We start from the raw sequence: 17,730 nt of genomic DNA, 5'->3' as shown, positions 1-17,730 counted from the left end.
TATTTTTGGTTTCTTCTTCAGTAGAACACCTTCATATACCATTCAGGAACATCTCAGCTTTCTCAGATGGCACAGAACTACGAAGAGGCTAGATACATTTTCTAAGTCCCTCCAGGCAGATTTGTGGGCCTTAGCCCAATGGGGCTTGCCCCTCACTGTCTTCCTGATGGTCTCCTAGGCCAGACAGTAGTCCAGCTGTGATACTTCCTTGCCATAGGGTCTGCACATAATGATGTTCATGTAGCAGCTGTCCCTCTGGAAACAGGAACTCAGCAAGATATCATCCCCCGGAGATGAAGCGCCTCTACAGGGTAGTGAGCCATCATCTTGGGGTAGGTCTCCAGGATGGCTTTCAGTTCCATCAGGATCTCCTTGGTCTTCTATCTGGGGATGGCCCTGTCCTGGACATGCTGCTTGAAGCAGCACTCGTGGGTGAAAATCTTGTGGCTGACGTTGCTACTCTCCTTCCTGATGAACAGGAGCTAGAAGAAGAAGCGATTGATCCAGCCGACAAAGGCCCAGCAGAAGGAACTGATCCAGAGAAAGAACTTCAGTAAATAGAATTTGATGGCATAGTCCCAAAACCAGTTGGCTGAAGAGAAGGGGGACTTTTTGGTGTGGTCCCAGTAGATGATGCTGACGTTCTCACTGCGAGAACCAAAGGAAGTGGAAGAATTCAGATTTCCTCAGGTGGCTGTCCAGGTTGTCAAGAACCTCTTTCAGGATTGAGGGGAGGGAGATCTCCTGCAAGTCGAACTGGGGCACACACTGCAGGGTGATGATGAGGTTGACCAAGGCAGCCCAGGTGCACCTGCACTGCCTGGAACACCTCTGTGTTGCTAAACTTGGAGCACTCAAGAATGGTCCCATGGGTGTCAGCAGGGTCAGTGCCATCACGTGAATAGATATCATGTTTGATCCCTGTGTTGTGCATTCTAAATCCAAAGATGCCCGCCCCTCGCAGTCACATTTGAAACAGCTCTCAGGTGGACGAGGCCAGGCTGTGCTTGCCCAGCTGTACGTGCAGGTCAGCCAGGAGGATGCCAGCCTCCACATTTCTTTAAGCACAGATTACATATCTCCTCTCAGGAAAGGTCAAAAGTAAATGGTTAGCTTATAAAGAGCTGCCAATAGAAGATTCAGGATGTATTTTTTGACATAACCTGAGATTCTTCACATTTCTCATTTTCTCCAACAAATTGATCCTTACCCTTTATCGGTCTTTTCTTTCTACCTCTCTGGTAATATATTATGTCCAATCTTGAAAGCAAATATCACAAATATGAACTATTACCAAGATTATTACTCTTGCATGCATCCCCGAGGAAGCTACTTAAATGCAGTGTCCTCGATTTTCATGCATCATCTTTCTTACCTCCCCATGTAATTATCAAACACACTGTTGCAAAAATGAAATTGGTTTAAACAAACATCAGGGCCAACAAGAGTGGAAAAGAAGCAGCAGTATATTGTGGCTGCAAAAGTGAAATGGGTTGAAGGGATTCTGCTCTGTCTCTGTGGCAATGAAGATGAATGAATTATTTTCAAATAATAAATAATTATTTTTGTAGTGTCATCATGCTGCCTCCTCTTCCTTTTATGCAGACTTGAGCCATTGTCATTGCAACTAGCATTGCATTTGATAGGGAAAATAAGGAGAAGGAATCACAAATATTTAGAAACTAGATTGAATAAACTGAAAATGGGGACCAGAGAATTCTTTACTTAACCTTCTGTCTCGCCTATCTCTGGGATTAAAACTCAGTCATTTAAGACTCTTACTTGAGATCTGATGAAAAAAAAGGAAATACTGCACATAATCACATTTAATCAATTCCAAAAATTCATTCAGCTCCATTTGTTTCCCATAGAAAATAACCAAATGTTACTTTCAGAAGACCACATATTTTCAGAAGGAATTTTAAAAATTGTAGAAAATTCAGATTCAGTGCTTAAATGTTAAAATTCTGATTTCTATCTTCCAAAGGATGATGAAAAAACTCAAAGAAGGTAACCATGGATACCACCAGGTTGGACTTATCTGTTTATATTTATATATATAAATTTATATATATTTTCTTATCATTGTGTATATATTCTATTATCAAATTATATATATTTTTAATCATTGATATGGCCATAACTTAGAGAAGTTTACAGCTAAAATGATTATTTACAGGTATATGTATACATAAAAGGGCTTGTAAGCTGTTGTATGCTGGTTTCCCAAATATCACCAACACAGTGATTATGTGGCCTGAAGTTTATGTAATGTTGCTTNCTGTTCATAAGACAGATTTGGAAAAAAAAAAAGATTTGAGTTCATCGCTTACTATAGTAAGGGAGAAAAACATCTCAACAGAACTGGGCAAATGTCCCATAAAGGGTAGGCAAGATTCTACTTTACTGAGTATTTATAATTTGATTTAAGGTAGTATTTCAATGTGAAGAGTGAGGGAGATTGATTAGGATTGTGTAAGAATCAGGATATATCAGTCTAAGATTGGTAGTAACAGCAAAGTAAGGCTTTTGGGGCTGAGGGTTCAAAGAATCTTAATGATATAAACTGTTGATGGTTTATATTGAAGCATTTATGGGTCTTTCATGAAGTTCCTCTAATAAACAATAAGTATGTTTGCCTGGATAAGAGTCTTATAGAATAGTAAAATTATGCTAGTGAAGGTAATGGACTAATCACGTTATTACAGAAAATATGCTTTGTGAGAGGGTAGGTACTTTCAATCCTCAGTGTTCAAGCTATAATTGTCCCCATTGTTTCTTTACAAATGTTTTGTTATTTTACTAATATGCCTGAATCATTCTTTTTAAAGTCTGTATTTATTTACTCATTTATTTATTTGAAGTATAGTTGATATATTCTTATACATTAACTTCAGAAATGCCTAAATCGTTCTTATTGTTATAGTTGAAGCTGGCATCAATCCACATTTTATGTGGCCTGAAGTTTATGTAATGTTGCTTGCTCTCTTATTAGAAAAGAACAGAAAATTCTGGAAAACAATTAGGTACATGGCTTTGAAAGCTGTCTTCACTGGTGATACTTAGATTTCATTGCTGTCAGGGTAAATCCATTTCTGAAGAGAGGTATATAACATAACAGTTAGAATTGTCTCCCTGTTTGCATCTTTATAAATGTAGAGTGAAGAGCTCCCCCTAGGCAGAATGTAGTATGTTTGAAAACACAGGACCTGTATTATCCTTCGGAGGAAATTAGTCCAAGGCATTACAAAGATGTGGAAAAATTATAGTAAAGCTGGAGTTCAGGAGCAAGTTAGAATGTATTGGTCTCAGAGTCAGAATTGAAGGATGAAAACCGGTAGACAATCACAATGGTCACAGATCAGACTAGACAGGCAATCAAGATAAGAAAATCTTAAGAAAGTTGAAGACAATAAATTTTTTGTTTGAGCAAGCCATGTGAGTTGCAGAGATTGGGGAAGAGGAATTAGAAATTCCCCTCTAGGACGATCTCTTTGTGATCTTGACACACCATTATGAAGACCTTGATTCTAAGGTCAGGTCAAACTCTGGTATTGATATCTCCGCTATGCTTCAAGCAAATAATGAACCAATTCTATCTCCTTGGACTTCAATTGGTGTTTTCCAAATTTCAGTCTTTTTTCATATCATCTTTACAACTTTAACCACATGCAATTACTTCCTGTCAGACTGTTTAGTTTTGACTAAATCAACTTTTTTAAACATATTTTTTTAAAACTTTGTATCATTATTTTTAAAACATTATCACTTACTATAATAGAAGGTCTCTATGCAAAATAAATTCAAAGCAAACAAGATTTTAAAATTCCAGTCAAATATCATTGCCTAACAAATGCTGTAATAGCAAAGCTTGCTTTCTCTTCCATAAAAGGAGATTAACAGATTAGCGGGGTGCCTGGGTGGCTCAGTCAGCTCAGGTCATGATTACAGGGCTCTGGGATCAAGCCCTCCATCAGGCTTTCTGAGCAGCAATGAGTCTGCTTCTCTCTGTGTCCCTTCTCCTGCTCATGTTCTCTCTCTCTCAAATTAAATAAATAAAATCTTTGAAAAAAGGAGATTAGCAAGTATAAATGAGGTACAAAAGGATTAATAACAGCACACTGACATTATCTTTGATTTAATCAGAAGATTGATAGATGATTGGATAATTTTTGTCTATGTGTTTCAGTATTTAATGCATGTCAAACTTATGCACATGTCTCTCATTGCAAAAAACACTTCTGTATAGGATAACTGTCATCATCAAACAATAATAACACAATAAAATTTTAATCTCTCCACAAAATGGTGTATTTTCCTTCATGTTTATATCCCATATGGCTATTGGAGGCACGGTAATTTTCCATGGGCTAATAAAATAAGTGGTGTCAAATCAAAAGATGCACTTCTCTGAATATAGCATCGCCAAGTAGAGGGTAGGAAAAATCCGGTAATAGACCCCCTACTCCTACTGTTACATGAAACAATAGTCAACAAATACTTATTGTGCATCTATTAAATTGCAAGTATTAGAAATATGGCAAAGAATAAAACGGAAAAAATGACTACCTTCTTTTTGACATTGGAAACTTACATCCACTAAGTAAGTAGACTATAAGAAATTTGAATAAAATGAACAAAATACATTACAAAATATAATACATATATAGATAGTCACATAAATATACACACAAAAATACAAAAAATAAATACAAATAAAATAATGCCAACCCTGATATTCTACAATATCATTACCATATACTGCAATTGTGAAGATCATTAACCACCCCAGACAATTTTGTACAGTCCACAATATTCTGAACACTATCTTCTTTTAACCCCATATCTAATAATGCTATGTGCTGATTGACACGATTTGCAAAAAGTTTCTGCCTGTATGAAGCTAAGGATATTTACCAACTTCTACTGGAATTGCCTCTCTAGAAAGAATAAATATTTGAGTATATACTTTAATACAATCAAAAGTAGATCTGGAATCTTCAGCTTCCATCTCCCTGCCATCTTTTAAGATTCTCTGGAATCTAAACTCTTAAAAGTAGGAACTTTCTTATTTATATTTGTATTTCTAATAAATAGAAAATAAAGCTCTTGCCACATTGTAGGTCATCAATAATTATCTTTGAATGAAAGACTGAAGGAAGGAAGGGTAATGATCTATGTTACTTGAGTGAAGTGAAAATTTCACTATGGCCACATAGAATAAACTAGTTAGACCTTATTTAACTACAAATACCCAAGAATGTGAGGAAACTAAATAATTTTCATAACTAAATGTCCACCAGAGAGCCTCTGAATTCATGGAGGCACTGTCTTTGGAAATCAAATATTGCACTGCCCAAGGGCAAAGTGTTTCCAAAACTGTTGGTGATCAGAGCGTACTTTTATATGCTGTATTTTATAACATGCTTTTTTTTTTTAAGATTTTATTTATTTATTTGACAGAGATAGAGACAGCCAGCGAGAGAGGGAACACANTTTATATGCTGTATTTTATAACATGCTTTTTTTTTTAAGATTTTATTTATTTATTTGACAGAGATAGAGACAGCCAGCGAGAGAGGGAACACAAGCAGGGGGAGTGGGAGAGGAAGAAGCAGGCTCATAGCAGAGGAACCTGATGTGGGGCTCGATTCCAGAACACCGGGATCACGCCCTGAGCCGAAGGCAGACGCTTAACCGCTGTGCCAACCAGGCGCCCCTTATAACATGCTTTTAATTTGAGGGAAAAGAAAGAAAGGTAAAGAGTATGAATCATAAGTCTTTAGAAGAGACATGCTGTGGGAAAATACATGCTCTAGACATCTAACACTAGCTCAAGTCTTGTGGCTTAATATACAAACTTTGGTCAGATGGTTCTCTCATGATTACATGGCTCAGCATGTTAACTGAAAATTCTTCACTCCAAATGAGTCATTTGGTTCTAAAATTTTGTCTGTTCCCATCTGACTATGACATTGAGATTTAACTCCTCACTTGATCTTAACTTGAAAATGATACTCTGGTGTACTTGCTGATTCTTTCCTCTTATGTCCTATTTGCTTCTCCTCCAATTCCATATCCTAATGCCTGGCTTTGCTAATCTTCAACACTTTCATGTTATCACGGCCTGTGGATGCCCCTCACTCACAGTGAGGCAGTGTCTTCTAAAAGCTTCCAGTTGGAGACTGCAACACAGGCAGAGGATTAGGCCCCCTGGGCTTTCGTAGAGGTCTAATTACTTCTTGTGGCTGACCTTTATTAGTAAGTATCAATTAGCGTGGTTTTTCCTTGATTCTAATCTCCTTGATGTTTTGCTGGAGTATAAAAGGATAATTTGAGGTTAACTGTTGGCTTCAGGATGTGTTTGGTTCCTAATCCCATCCTCAGAGACATCCTTTGTAGATTTGATTACTGACATTTACAACAATCTTTGAACTCTGGTAATGTCAGATAAAGGAATTTAACATTAGCTCCTGACTACTGAGAATAAGTTTTTTAAGGCTTTCTTTTCCTATAGATCAGAACCACAGAGTTTTTAGTATCTGCCACAAGACAAAACACATTTTCTTGTTTTCATGGAAAAAAAAATTTAAAGGATCCATGGTTTGGGGGAAAGATGTCTTTTATCTCTCCTCCATTAAAACTTGTTTTTTGCTAAGAACTTTCTTTCAGGCTTTGTAAATTCTCTATACATTTTCAGAATATACATAATATTATATATATTTTATATATAAAATACACTATATATAAATAAGTTATTTTATATATGAATATGTATATATTTTTTTCATTTTTAAGTTATTTGTTATTTTCCTCATGGAAGGAGAATGAACTGGTAGAAGAAATGTACATAACTATGGTTGTATATAATGTGAACATATTATTCACACACAATTTGGCAAATTCCTTAGTATTTTAGAATAGAGAGCCCATGTGACAGAGCATGAGGGCTCAGATAGGTAAGGAACAATTCTGAGTTGGAGGAATGGATGTGATCTCTATAGGACCAAAGTGCAATATGGTATGATGGGATTATATATTATGCCAAATTATGCCGATAATTATGGATAATGACAATAATAAGGGACATGAGCTGGCAGACTCATAGGCCAACAGTTTTGTGGAGAGAAAGTAGAAGCATTGTTTGCTGATTATTGAGACACTGATGAACTCAAAGTTCCAGTTGAATTCTGGTCTCTATAAAGTAATTTTTTTCTATCCTGGGCTTAATCACTGATAGATAGCATCTGATATAGTGGAATATCTGTAAACGAGAAGATTATGTGTGTCTATATGGTCAGAGCAACAAGGGCACTGGTCTTGAAGTCGTGTTTACATAATAAGCATGCTATTTTCACTTATATTTTGTAATTGTTTGGGTACTGGTGTGTGCTTGGGGGTGCTTTTGAGGCTTATGGCAAAGCTAAGTCCTTTCTAAGTTAGCCTTTTGTTGTTAACTCTGCTGAGCCCCTGATCAATGAGAGAAGCCTTCACTGCCAACTAAATTTAACAACCAGCCTAATTCTGGTTGCAGTAGATACAATCCTAGCTTTCCAGTTTTGAGATGAACAAATTTCATTCACCACACTTGAGTTAACTAACCCCAGACCATTGACAACATGATTCAAATTTCAGTTACTACAGTGTATTAACTGTGAGTCATCAAGTAAAGTACCAACTTTGCTCCTACCTCCTCAGCCAACAAATCTCCATGGAAATAATTGTTGCACATCAGAATCAGCGACCAATCACGTCACTTCTTTCAGGGTCTCTCAGAGATTGGCCAGTGTGTGTGCGTTATTCAGGTCACACACAGAAAGCAAAACTATAGTCACATGGCCTCTTTGTACTCCCTGATAAACTCAGATGACATTTTACAAAGATGGATAATCAAAAGATAAAAATGCAGCAAAGAAACAAAAAGTGGTAACGCTGGAAGTAGAGTTAGAATCTTGTGTAAATGAAATTCTAGAAAAGCTTGAGAGAGCCTCTAAGAGAATTTAGTGAGGCAAATTCATCAGTGTAAATGAGGGAAGTGTTTGTGATGAAAAGGATCAAAGTGTCTCAGAGGAACTGACACTGGCCAAAAACTTCACATTTAAGGAAATTTGGAGATATTTCATGACATTGAAAGTAGAAAGGATAAACCCTGGAAGTTGATCAAAACTTAGGAGGAAGGCAGTTCTCCAAGTCATAGAAAAGATACTTGCTCCATATCGTAAGATACATGAGAAGAAGGAAGCACTGTTCAGACTCCTGATGTGTTTTTTACAGAGAAATAAAAACACTCTAATTCTTCATGATTCCACTGTTTTACAGTGTACAAAATAAATATTAGTTTTACTATTTTTAAGAAGTTTTTTATGTTTTGATGAGCATTTTTAAAGATCTTGGGATTATGTATTATAGTTTTCTCCGTTGTTAGTAAGACCCTTTAGTCCTGGTCAGTTTGCGCAGCACTGTATGTACTGCGCTTTTACATACGGCCGATACTTTGTGAAATGTATAAATACTGGCTAATATCTGGTTTAAATTATGTTACAGATTCAAGCTTTTGCTTCCATATCAAATATTAATAACTAGTGTTAGTGAGTTGGAGATTGGCAGATACATATCTAGAAGAAAACCTATTAGAAATACCCCTATGTACTACAAGTACAAGAAACAGATTACCATGCTTTACCTTGGAGAATACATTAAACATAATTATGTTCCTTTTTTCTTTGCTATTTCCCAACACAATTTGGTTAAATAATTTACTTTTACTTATGCAGAATTTGAAAACACTGATGATCTTTCATAAACTAGGACAACAAATGCATGCACTTAGTAATATTTTTCCATTTGTACTATAACACAAGCTCTAGTGGAAAAATATAATTGAGGGATGAATACAGAAGATAGCAACTTTTGTTGCCCTCTGAAAATTATCCTATTTTATGACTTTTACTCATACCGCTCACTATTCCTATACCGTTTTTGTAGCTATTCTCTTCCTTTCTCAAGTGGTAGATAATTTTTTTCTCTGAATATGATTCTGATAGTAATACCAAAACAATCACCAAAAAAATTCCAAATGGAAAAAATCAAAGAAAAAGTCCTTTAAGAATATGTGCCTGGATCCTGTTCTTTCTTTTCCTAAATTTCAGTTTAAAGATCCAACCAAGCAAGGTTTTTCTGATTCTGAAACTTTTTATACCCTGAACCCTTTTCTCTACAGTGGAAAGGGACTGAGACCAGCAACTCAATCCTCTGTTTACCAGTGCTAGACACTGCTTTTTTTCTCCCTAACTCCAAACCCTGTAGGCAACTAAAGCAGCTTCCACACTGCCTCTCATAATTGTTCCTGATGTTTGAGCCCGGTCTTACTACAAAGCATATGGGCAGTGATAGGAACCATTCAGGGAGGCTTCCCCTGACTCCTGGATTTTCATAGGCTTTGCCAGAAACTATGTTGAAACTTTAAGATATTTATGAGTTTATAGCAATAAAAGAAAACAACTTCCATGCATATATTCATTAGAATGTGTTCAAGCTCCCTGTTTGTGTAGAACCCTTGACTCTTAATCTGTACCTTTAGGTTTGCATGAAATGTCACCTTCTGACCTGATCCAGTTCTGCCCTGCTCAGATAGGGCTATCACATAAAATGCAGAACACCTAGTTAAATTTAAATTTCAGATAAGCAACAAACTATTGTAATGGTAAATATGTCTTATGAAACATTTAGGATATACTTCTACTGTGGCTTTGGGTTTGTTTTCACCAAGCCCTAGACTGTTCAGGTAAAACAGACTCACACTTTTTGTTACCAACTATTCTGATCAGCTTGCTCATTTGAAAACACGAAAGTACAAACCGTGGTGAATTTGAGATGAAATAAATGTACAGGAGCTCTTTCTCTCTCTGTAAGTGTATGTGTGTGTATAATATATATTATATAAGAACTGAAAGTATAAATTTTCTTTAAAGCAATGGACATTTCAGGTGATTTCTATATGTACACTCTATTAGAAGTTGTATGAAAAGGATTTTAAAAAAAGGAGATAAGATCAGGGTAATAGTTGGGGCACCTGGGTGGCACAGCGGTTAAGCGTCTGCCTTCGGCTCAGGACGTGATCCCGGCGTTATGGGATNATTAGAAGTTGTATGAAAAGGATTTTAAAAAAAGGAGATAAGATCAGGGTAATAGCAATGAGGAGGAAGTGACATTTCTCTGAGTATATCATTTTGTACGGCTCTGAATCTTAGAACCATAGCAATGCATCTCATAATTCTTTGTATCTTTCCAAATAAACAAACAAAACCAACCAGGATATGGGGAGAATAAAAACAGAATATGAACACTAAAAAATAAACCTAACAGGATTAAAAGGTAAAAACAAAACCATATTGAAGTANAAACAAAAAAAAAAGATCAGGGTAATAGCAATGAGGAGGAAGTGACATTTCTCTGAGTATATCATTTTGTACGGCTCTGAATCTTAGAACCATAGCAATGCATCTCATAATTCTTTGTATCTTTCCAAATAAACAAACAAAACCAACCAGGATATGGGGAGAATAAAAACAGAATATGAACACTAAAAAATAAACCTAACAGGATTAAAAGGTAAAAACAAAACCATATTGAAGTAGATGGGGAAGAAAATAAATAACTTTATTAACTTTGGAAACCGGTATCTTGACTGGAAACCTAATTACAAAAAGCACTGAACATAAATGCTGTAATCTAGTTAGTAATTATGTTTCTCATGAATAGATGGATAGGTAGGTAGATAGATAGGAAGGCAGGTAGATAAAGAAGTATAGATGTGTGTTTATGCTTAGTGTACATGCATACATTTCCTGGCTAGGTCCACTGAAAGCACATAGAGGCAATGACTCCCAATAATGAGCATATCTTGCTCCCAGATTTTGGTTTTAAACACCATTCTCCAATAAAAGGAACCATGGATTTTTTTAAGAACTAGTTGATTCCAGGGCTCAGGCAGGGAAAATATAATATTATCTTCAAATATATTGGCCAGAAAGTATGGAAAATCTTAATAAAAATGGATACCTGTTGATAGAATGCAGAAGACAACCATGCGAAACTCCTCGTAATCAAAGCTGGAACAATTTGAACAGTAAGTACATAAAGATGGAATTTGATTTTAAACCATAAAACAAAATGAATTATTGTGAGTATATGCATAAAATACAATCAATATATATTTAATTTAATGACATAAGTAAATAATCAAATACATAAGTGGATCCAGTATTTCACCCAGCCAATTAAATTTTCCTTGTTTTTGTCCTGTGTGGATAATCTTTGTTGATTATTGTCTCCAGTAGTCACATCTGATTGGAATATCAGAGGTGTCTTAGAGATAACACTCTATATCCATTGTGTAATATTTGGTTTTTAATATATGATTGAAATACCTGGTCATATTTTCTTTAATGTGGACAGTTATCATATGCATGCACGTACAAATAGGTAACTCCAAAAGAAAATTATCTATTGCCATTTAACCAATGAGACATATGGCACTTCTATTTCCAGAAGTGTCTGATAAGATTCTATGATAAATAAATATAACTCAAGAAGAATTATATTTTGCATACTGCATGGTTTGAATGTTGCTTTTCTTAAAGGACACCCCATGTAATTCAAGAAGCTGCCACTAGATGGGGAGGATCTATATGGGCGTAAAGGCCTAGTTAACGCATTAATCTTGAATTCTCCTTGATGAAACTTAAAATACTATCAGTAGTTTTTAATAAAAATAAAAATCACTCCTATAATAATAAACTTTAGGAAATATTATAATTTAAAACCAAAATTCAAAAACGTAAGTATTTAAAAAAAGCTGGATCTGTATTGTAACTATTATATTCATGTGCTTTTGCTGTAAGCATCAAAATAGATCAAAATCATATGTTGTGCTTTTTTTTTTTTTTTTTACTTTTTTTCAGAGTCAAAAGAAACTTGAGACATTTTTACGTTCACTGTAGGAATTTGGGATTCAACAAATGCTTAAAATCTCTGGCTGTAACTTGGGGGCTCTGTTTTTGGAAAATCCCATGCCACTTTGGTTATTTGAGAATTATTAAGTTTTCATAGTTCTGACCTTGTTATGTCTTTGTTACAATTTCAATTCTTAATTTATTTTGCCGGCCTCATTTCTGAGCTTCTTTAAAGTTTTGTGACAGATTGTTTGTTGTCATCAACACCCAGTCTTCCATTTTTCCATAATAATAGTTATAAACGGGCCACATTGTTGACCAAATTAGACACAGTTTTTCAGCTTCTCATGCATTTTAGGTGTGGACATTTTATTAAGTTTTGATCAGGAGAAATGAACAGAAGTGCTTTCAGCCATCATCAGATCTCCTTAAAAGGAATAAGCATGCACTTCTTAATTCCTTTCTCCCATCTTCTTGGTTGTCAGGTGATAAAAAAAGGAGTAGCTTGTTTGGATCCAGACATGGAAGTCATACACTGAGGATGACAGTGCTACTCTAATATGTCTGGGTCACTTACCGTTGTACTCTACCATTAGAAATAATACTGTAATGGGGAGTCTGGGTGGCTCAGTGGGTTAAGCATCTGACTCTTGATTTCAACTCAGATCATGACCTCAGGGTCATGAGATTGAACCCCATGTTGGGCTCAGCTTCTCTCTCTCCAAAAAAATTTTAAAAATAAAAGAAAAAATAAAAGAAATAAAACTATAACATTAGAAATAAACTACTATTTAATTGAAGTGACTAGTATATATCACCCCTGTTTAAAGCAGCCTAACCAGTACCCTAATATACGTACCAAATATTTATAGCTATTTCAGTACTTGAGTAGAACTTCATGTGCATACATTCTGGGAATACATGGGATCTGAGTTACAGAGAGGAAGTTATTTTTCTGTATGCACCAACTTTTCTTATTCTTGCCTCTTGGTCTGAAGATGGTAAAATTGATCAATTGATTAAACACTGCCAGTTCTATAGTAACTGCCATTTAGGACAGCGTCTAGGTGTTTAACAATTCCCTTTCTTCCCTAGAAAAACACTCCTGGTGCCTCCGGCAGCCACATGTTAATGGGACCCACCCCCAAGTTACAACAAGATATAAGAATGACCCAGCAGAAAACTCCTGCTACAACCTCCTTCAGCCTGGTTCCTGGTAATCCGAAATCTTGAATAGAGATATGAACACAGAGGTTTGAAGCTTGGTTTGTGCAGTATTTCCTTGGATTAGTGAGCTAAGTGTGTCATCTCCCACCAAGTTTATTGGTTTCAGTGACTTATAACCTAATAAAAATTAACATTTTCAAGACGTAATTCTATGCTGCATGGTGCTTAGGAAATCCTAGCGCTTTGCAAAAATGTGTTTTCTGTAGCGATGGTGATCAACCTCTAAGTACTCTCAGATTCCAGCTCTTAAGAGACAACAAAAGCTGTCCAAGCAAGTACCCAGCTATGCTCACCTTCCACTTATTTCCTTCATCATCAAGGGGATTCTTACTGCTGTCATTATTCTTTTTTGTCCCTCCTTGATCCCCTTTTAGGGGTCTTTATTTTATCTATCTTACTAGGTTGTTGTTGTTGTTGTTTTTTAGAAATTGATAGAAATTGATGTTTCATCGAAAAATAGTATGAAAGAATAGATGTTTTTAACTTTAAGAATAATAGTTTCATGACATGAAATATAACATGTTTTTAATCTTAGGCTATAAATCATTACGTGTAAGTGAATACATGTGAAGAAGCAGAAATAAACCCAAATATATTCACCTATGTCAGTAAGAAAAGGAAATCAGATGCTCGACACATAAATGGGACTAGTTTAAATATCATTCTTACAACAAAAAGGTGAGGAAAATGTTTTGTGACTTTATATGTACTTTTTCTTCCAATTATGGTACCACCCAAGGAATTACAATTTCTTTCAATTATAAAGACCACTGCATCATTATAAGATCAGTGTATACGAAAAGGAGTGTGATGTGAAAGGATTCCAGAGCCATAAACTCTAATGAACAACGTCAGCCACAGATAACTTGTACTATCTTGTGTACGGACCCAGCTTGTCTTTTCCAGAGTGTTTAATGTTTCACGTATAAAATGTGTTAATTTTTCAATTAGCTGTTACTTTAATTTTAGCTTTTTATAGTGCTTATCAATCTTTAATTTTTTGTAGTATGGGAAGCAAAACAATGAAGTAGCAATAAATGTGTATATTTTTATTCCATGGTAATAGTGGTATAATTGAGCAGAATAATCACTACATTCAAATTGACCACTGTACTACTGGATTTCTCATTGTGCATAAATTAATAAAAACAACTATTAGGCTAGTATTGTTATAGTTTACATAAATTATTTCATCTAATCTTTATAATCCTGAAGTAATATTATTGTAACTATCTAAAAGCAGAGGAAACTTCTCTAATAGAAGAGGAAACTAAAACTTAGAAAGTTTGAGTAACTTAAACAGAGCCACACAAGTAGGAAATGTCTAAATCAGGAATTAAAGGCGTTTTTCTTTCACTTCATGATTGTTGGCTAGTATGAAATGATAACCCACAGAATGTCAACCAGGGGGTATGTTTCTCTCTCTTCCACACTTAGTGCAGAAGAACAATTGCTGTCTATTTTTTACCTTTTTTATCCAGGGCACATTAAAACACTTTATCTGCTCAATAAATATCTGTTAAATGAATGTATGTATGTAACTTGAATGCACAGACAAATGAGTGAATATATTTGTGCTTAAATCAGAATGGGTCATTCTTTTCAGATTATGGAAATGTTTCTTATATTAGATATTTTGTCATTTTAAAATATCTATTGGGCCCACTTATCATATGTTTAAGACATTTTCTACTACAGTAACTATAATAAGATTTGCCAAACTCACTAATTAAGCTAACATTTGGATCTAGATTCTGAGAGTTAACAAAACTGCAGAACTCTCAACTTTTTTCTACACAAATTCTGTGGGGTGTAAAATCTCAACATGGCTATGATTTTAAAATTTCAATCAATTACAAAAAATGAAAAACATTTTATAAATTCAATACAGGGGTCAATTCAAGATTATTTCATAGCGTTGGTACAGATAAAATGGTTGTTCTTATAAAATAAAATACATTTCCAGCTACTATAATAAGATAAAGTGCAGTAGTGGGAAGAATATTTTATATTTAGGGAAGCCATACTTGCAAAAATTTCAGATGATTTGGATAAGCAGCCCAAATATACGAAGTTGTAAACTTTTTTAATGATTAAAAGCATTTCTTAGCTAAAACTGTCTTTTTCAAATTGAGCTTACTGGCTGCCAAGCTTCTCAATTGCTTGGGATTATAAAAAATGTATTTATAAATTGCACTAGATAAATATTACAGGCTTTATATTTTAGCTTCGTGAGTGCTATAAAAATGTCACTAGAGTGTCCTTTACTCGAATACTTTAATAAATACTTAGCAGATGCTTGCACAGCCACCCCTAGAGAATTATGGTGGAGGTGGTTATGGTATGTTCTGGGCACTATCTCTCATGCTTTTGCTCCCCACAGTGGTGCTTTGATTATGACCAAACTCTTACCAAGATGAAAAGCCTCTCCATGGTTTCAGTCCTGCTCAGTGTCAATTATGCTGGAGATAATTTGTTTTTCCCCTTGTGTCAAGCATGAAATGGGCATCCTGACCATTCCTCTCCCTTTCCCTAGTGTCCAGCTCTATCAGGTCAGTCCAGGGTTGTGACAACTCCTGTTTTTCCCTGTGAGTAAAATGAAACACCCAGGGATTTTCATGCCTATCACTGTTAGGTTACTTCTTACTTCTATTTACATCTGCATCAAGCAGGGATACAGTTCAATCTTGATCCACATCAAGATTATACTCTTGCTCTGCTATAAATTCTTTGCAGGTTTAAAATACTTCCTAATACATAGCAAATCTTTGAAGGATGATGTAAAATTGAGTAGTGTTTTAACGGAGGATATGTAATATCTCTTTAATGTGGACAGGTTTTGTGTATGGGTATTTAAAACCTTCCCCAGAAATCTTTGGGGCATTATAAATGAGTTGAGATGTAAGATGGCTTTCGTATCTTTCCTCTTGGTTTATAACCTCCCACTCTCATGGGAACTGGCCCTTCATGAACAGGCTTCAGGGAGAAATGAGAATTTTTAATTGTGTCATAATTTCTTATCTCTGAGTGGAGAATGAATAAAATCTCAGTCTCCTTTGAGCTTTCAGGTGTTGTAGGGGCCTTTCTGGAAGTGAAGGGATGGTTGAAGGCATTTATGCATAAAAAGACTGATTTCTGGCACTCTCCCTGCATGTCTTACTCACCCCCCACCTTAGATTCATTTTCCAAATGATCAGAAATATGTCCTTTTTCCTATTTGGATGAATGCCTCTGAGTACTTATTTGATGTCTACCAAGTGGGATCAAGGGTGGAGGAATAGACTTTTTCCGATAGTTGTACAAACTGTAGAGTATTTTAGAAAATCAACCCCTCTGCCTAGGTTATCACTATATTTCAAGTGTATCCAGTAATACCTAGTTACAATAGGCACTGAATGTTAAATTGATGAATTAATGGAATCGGACTTAAGAGAAGGTATCACATGATTCAAATACTTGCTGGTAACTTATTTTGGTAACCTAGTATTATATACTCTATTAAACAGACACATTCCAGGTAAAGCGTGAAAGCCATGAGATCTGCCCCACTGTGAAATTCTGAGCACTAGTTATATATCTTTTCTCTGACTACCTCTTTACCCCCAACCTTACTTACTAATCTCCCCTCTGTTGGTAAAGGCTTTGTTTAGGTCTGTTATCACTCTTCACTCTATATTAGATGAGTCGCACACTCATGTTTCTTGGCCAAGTCTTTCCCACCCTTGTTCTCTCATCTATTTCATCTCATTCTCTAGTTCATTTATATTTTTTAGTAAGCCATGTAATCTACCTGTCATCTGTCTATAGCTAGAGAGGCAGCATATGATACAAATAAAGAGCAGATATACTGGAGCCTCATAGCTGCTGGTTCAGTTTCTAGCTCTGCCATTTACTACTTTTTGGAGTTTGGTAATATCTTTGTGCCTCAGTTTTCTCACAGGTAAAATGGACATAACAATAGTATGCAGTAACTATATGAGTTAATATACATAAGTCCCTTAGAATAGGGTATGAAGTTGTAAGTTGATAATGTTAGCTACATCTATTTCCAGTTATTTAATATTGTTCTTTGTAAATTAGTTTTCTAATTTAATTTGAGAGATTTGGGAAGAATGGTGGAAACTCTAGGTACTGCTCTATCATTTCATAGAAATGCTAATAAGAGTCATAGTAGTATTAAATATGTGTTAGAAATTGTTTAAAGTTCTGTACTTTATATAGTTTGTCATTTAATCCTCTAAAATGCTGTATGAGTATATACTATTATTACTATTTTAGTAAAGAAACTAATGTTTATATAACCAAGTTCAAGCTATATCTGAAATTTAAGCTCAGATTTGTGTTACTAACAATGTATGCACTTAAGCATGTTAATATATGCTTTATGTAGTATATTGTTATGATAAAGAGTGAATAATAACTTTTTAGAGATATCATAAAGATCATTTCCCTATTGCAAGGTAGAATGGGAATAACCTGTGATTTTTTTGAACATTAAAATTCTATTGTCATATCCCAATTTCACATACACTGTAGGTCAAGTTATGTA

At 35.2% G+C, this 17,730-nt stretch overlaps 1 pseudogene; it reads left to right on the top strand.

Annotated features, from left to right (window-relative positions):
• The first annotated feature begins 910 nt into the window (after nucleotides 1-910).
• The window catches only part of LOC100481097, a 164,581-nt pseudogene continuing 147,761 nt past the window's right edge, over nucleotides 911-17,730 (top strand).

This window comes from Ailuropoda melanoleuca, chromosome 1 (assembly GCF_002007445.2).
Source record: "Ailuropoda melanoleuca isolate Jingjing chromosome 1, ASM200744v2, whole genome shotgun sequence".
Taxonomy (NCBI): Eukaryota; Metazoa; Chordata; class Mammalia; order Carnivora; family Ursidae; genus Ailuropoda; species Ailuropoda melanoleuca.
The sequence above is the reverse complement of the archived record's forward strand: the minus strand, read 5'-3'. Positions and strand labels throughout refer to the sequence as shown.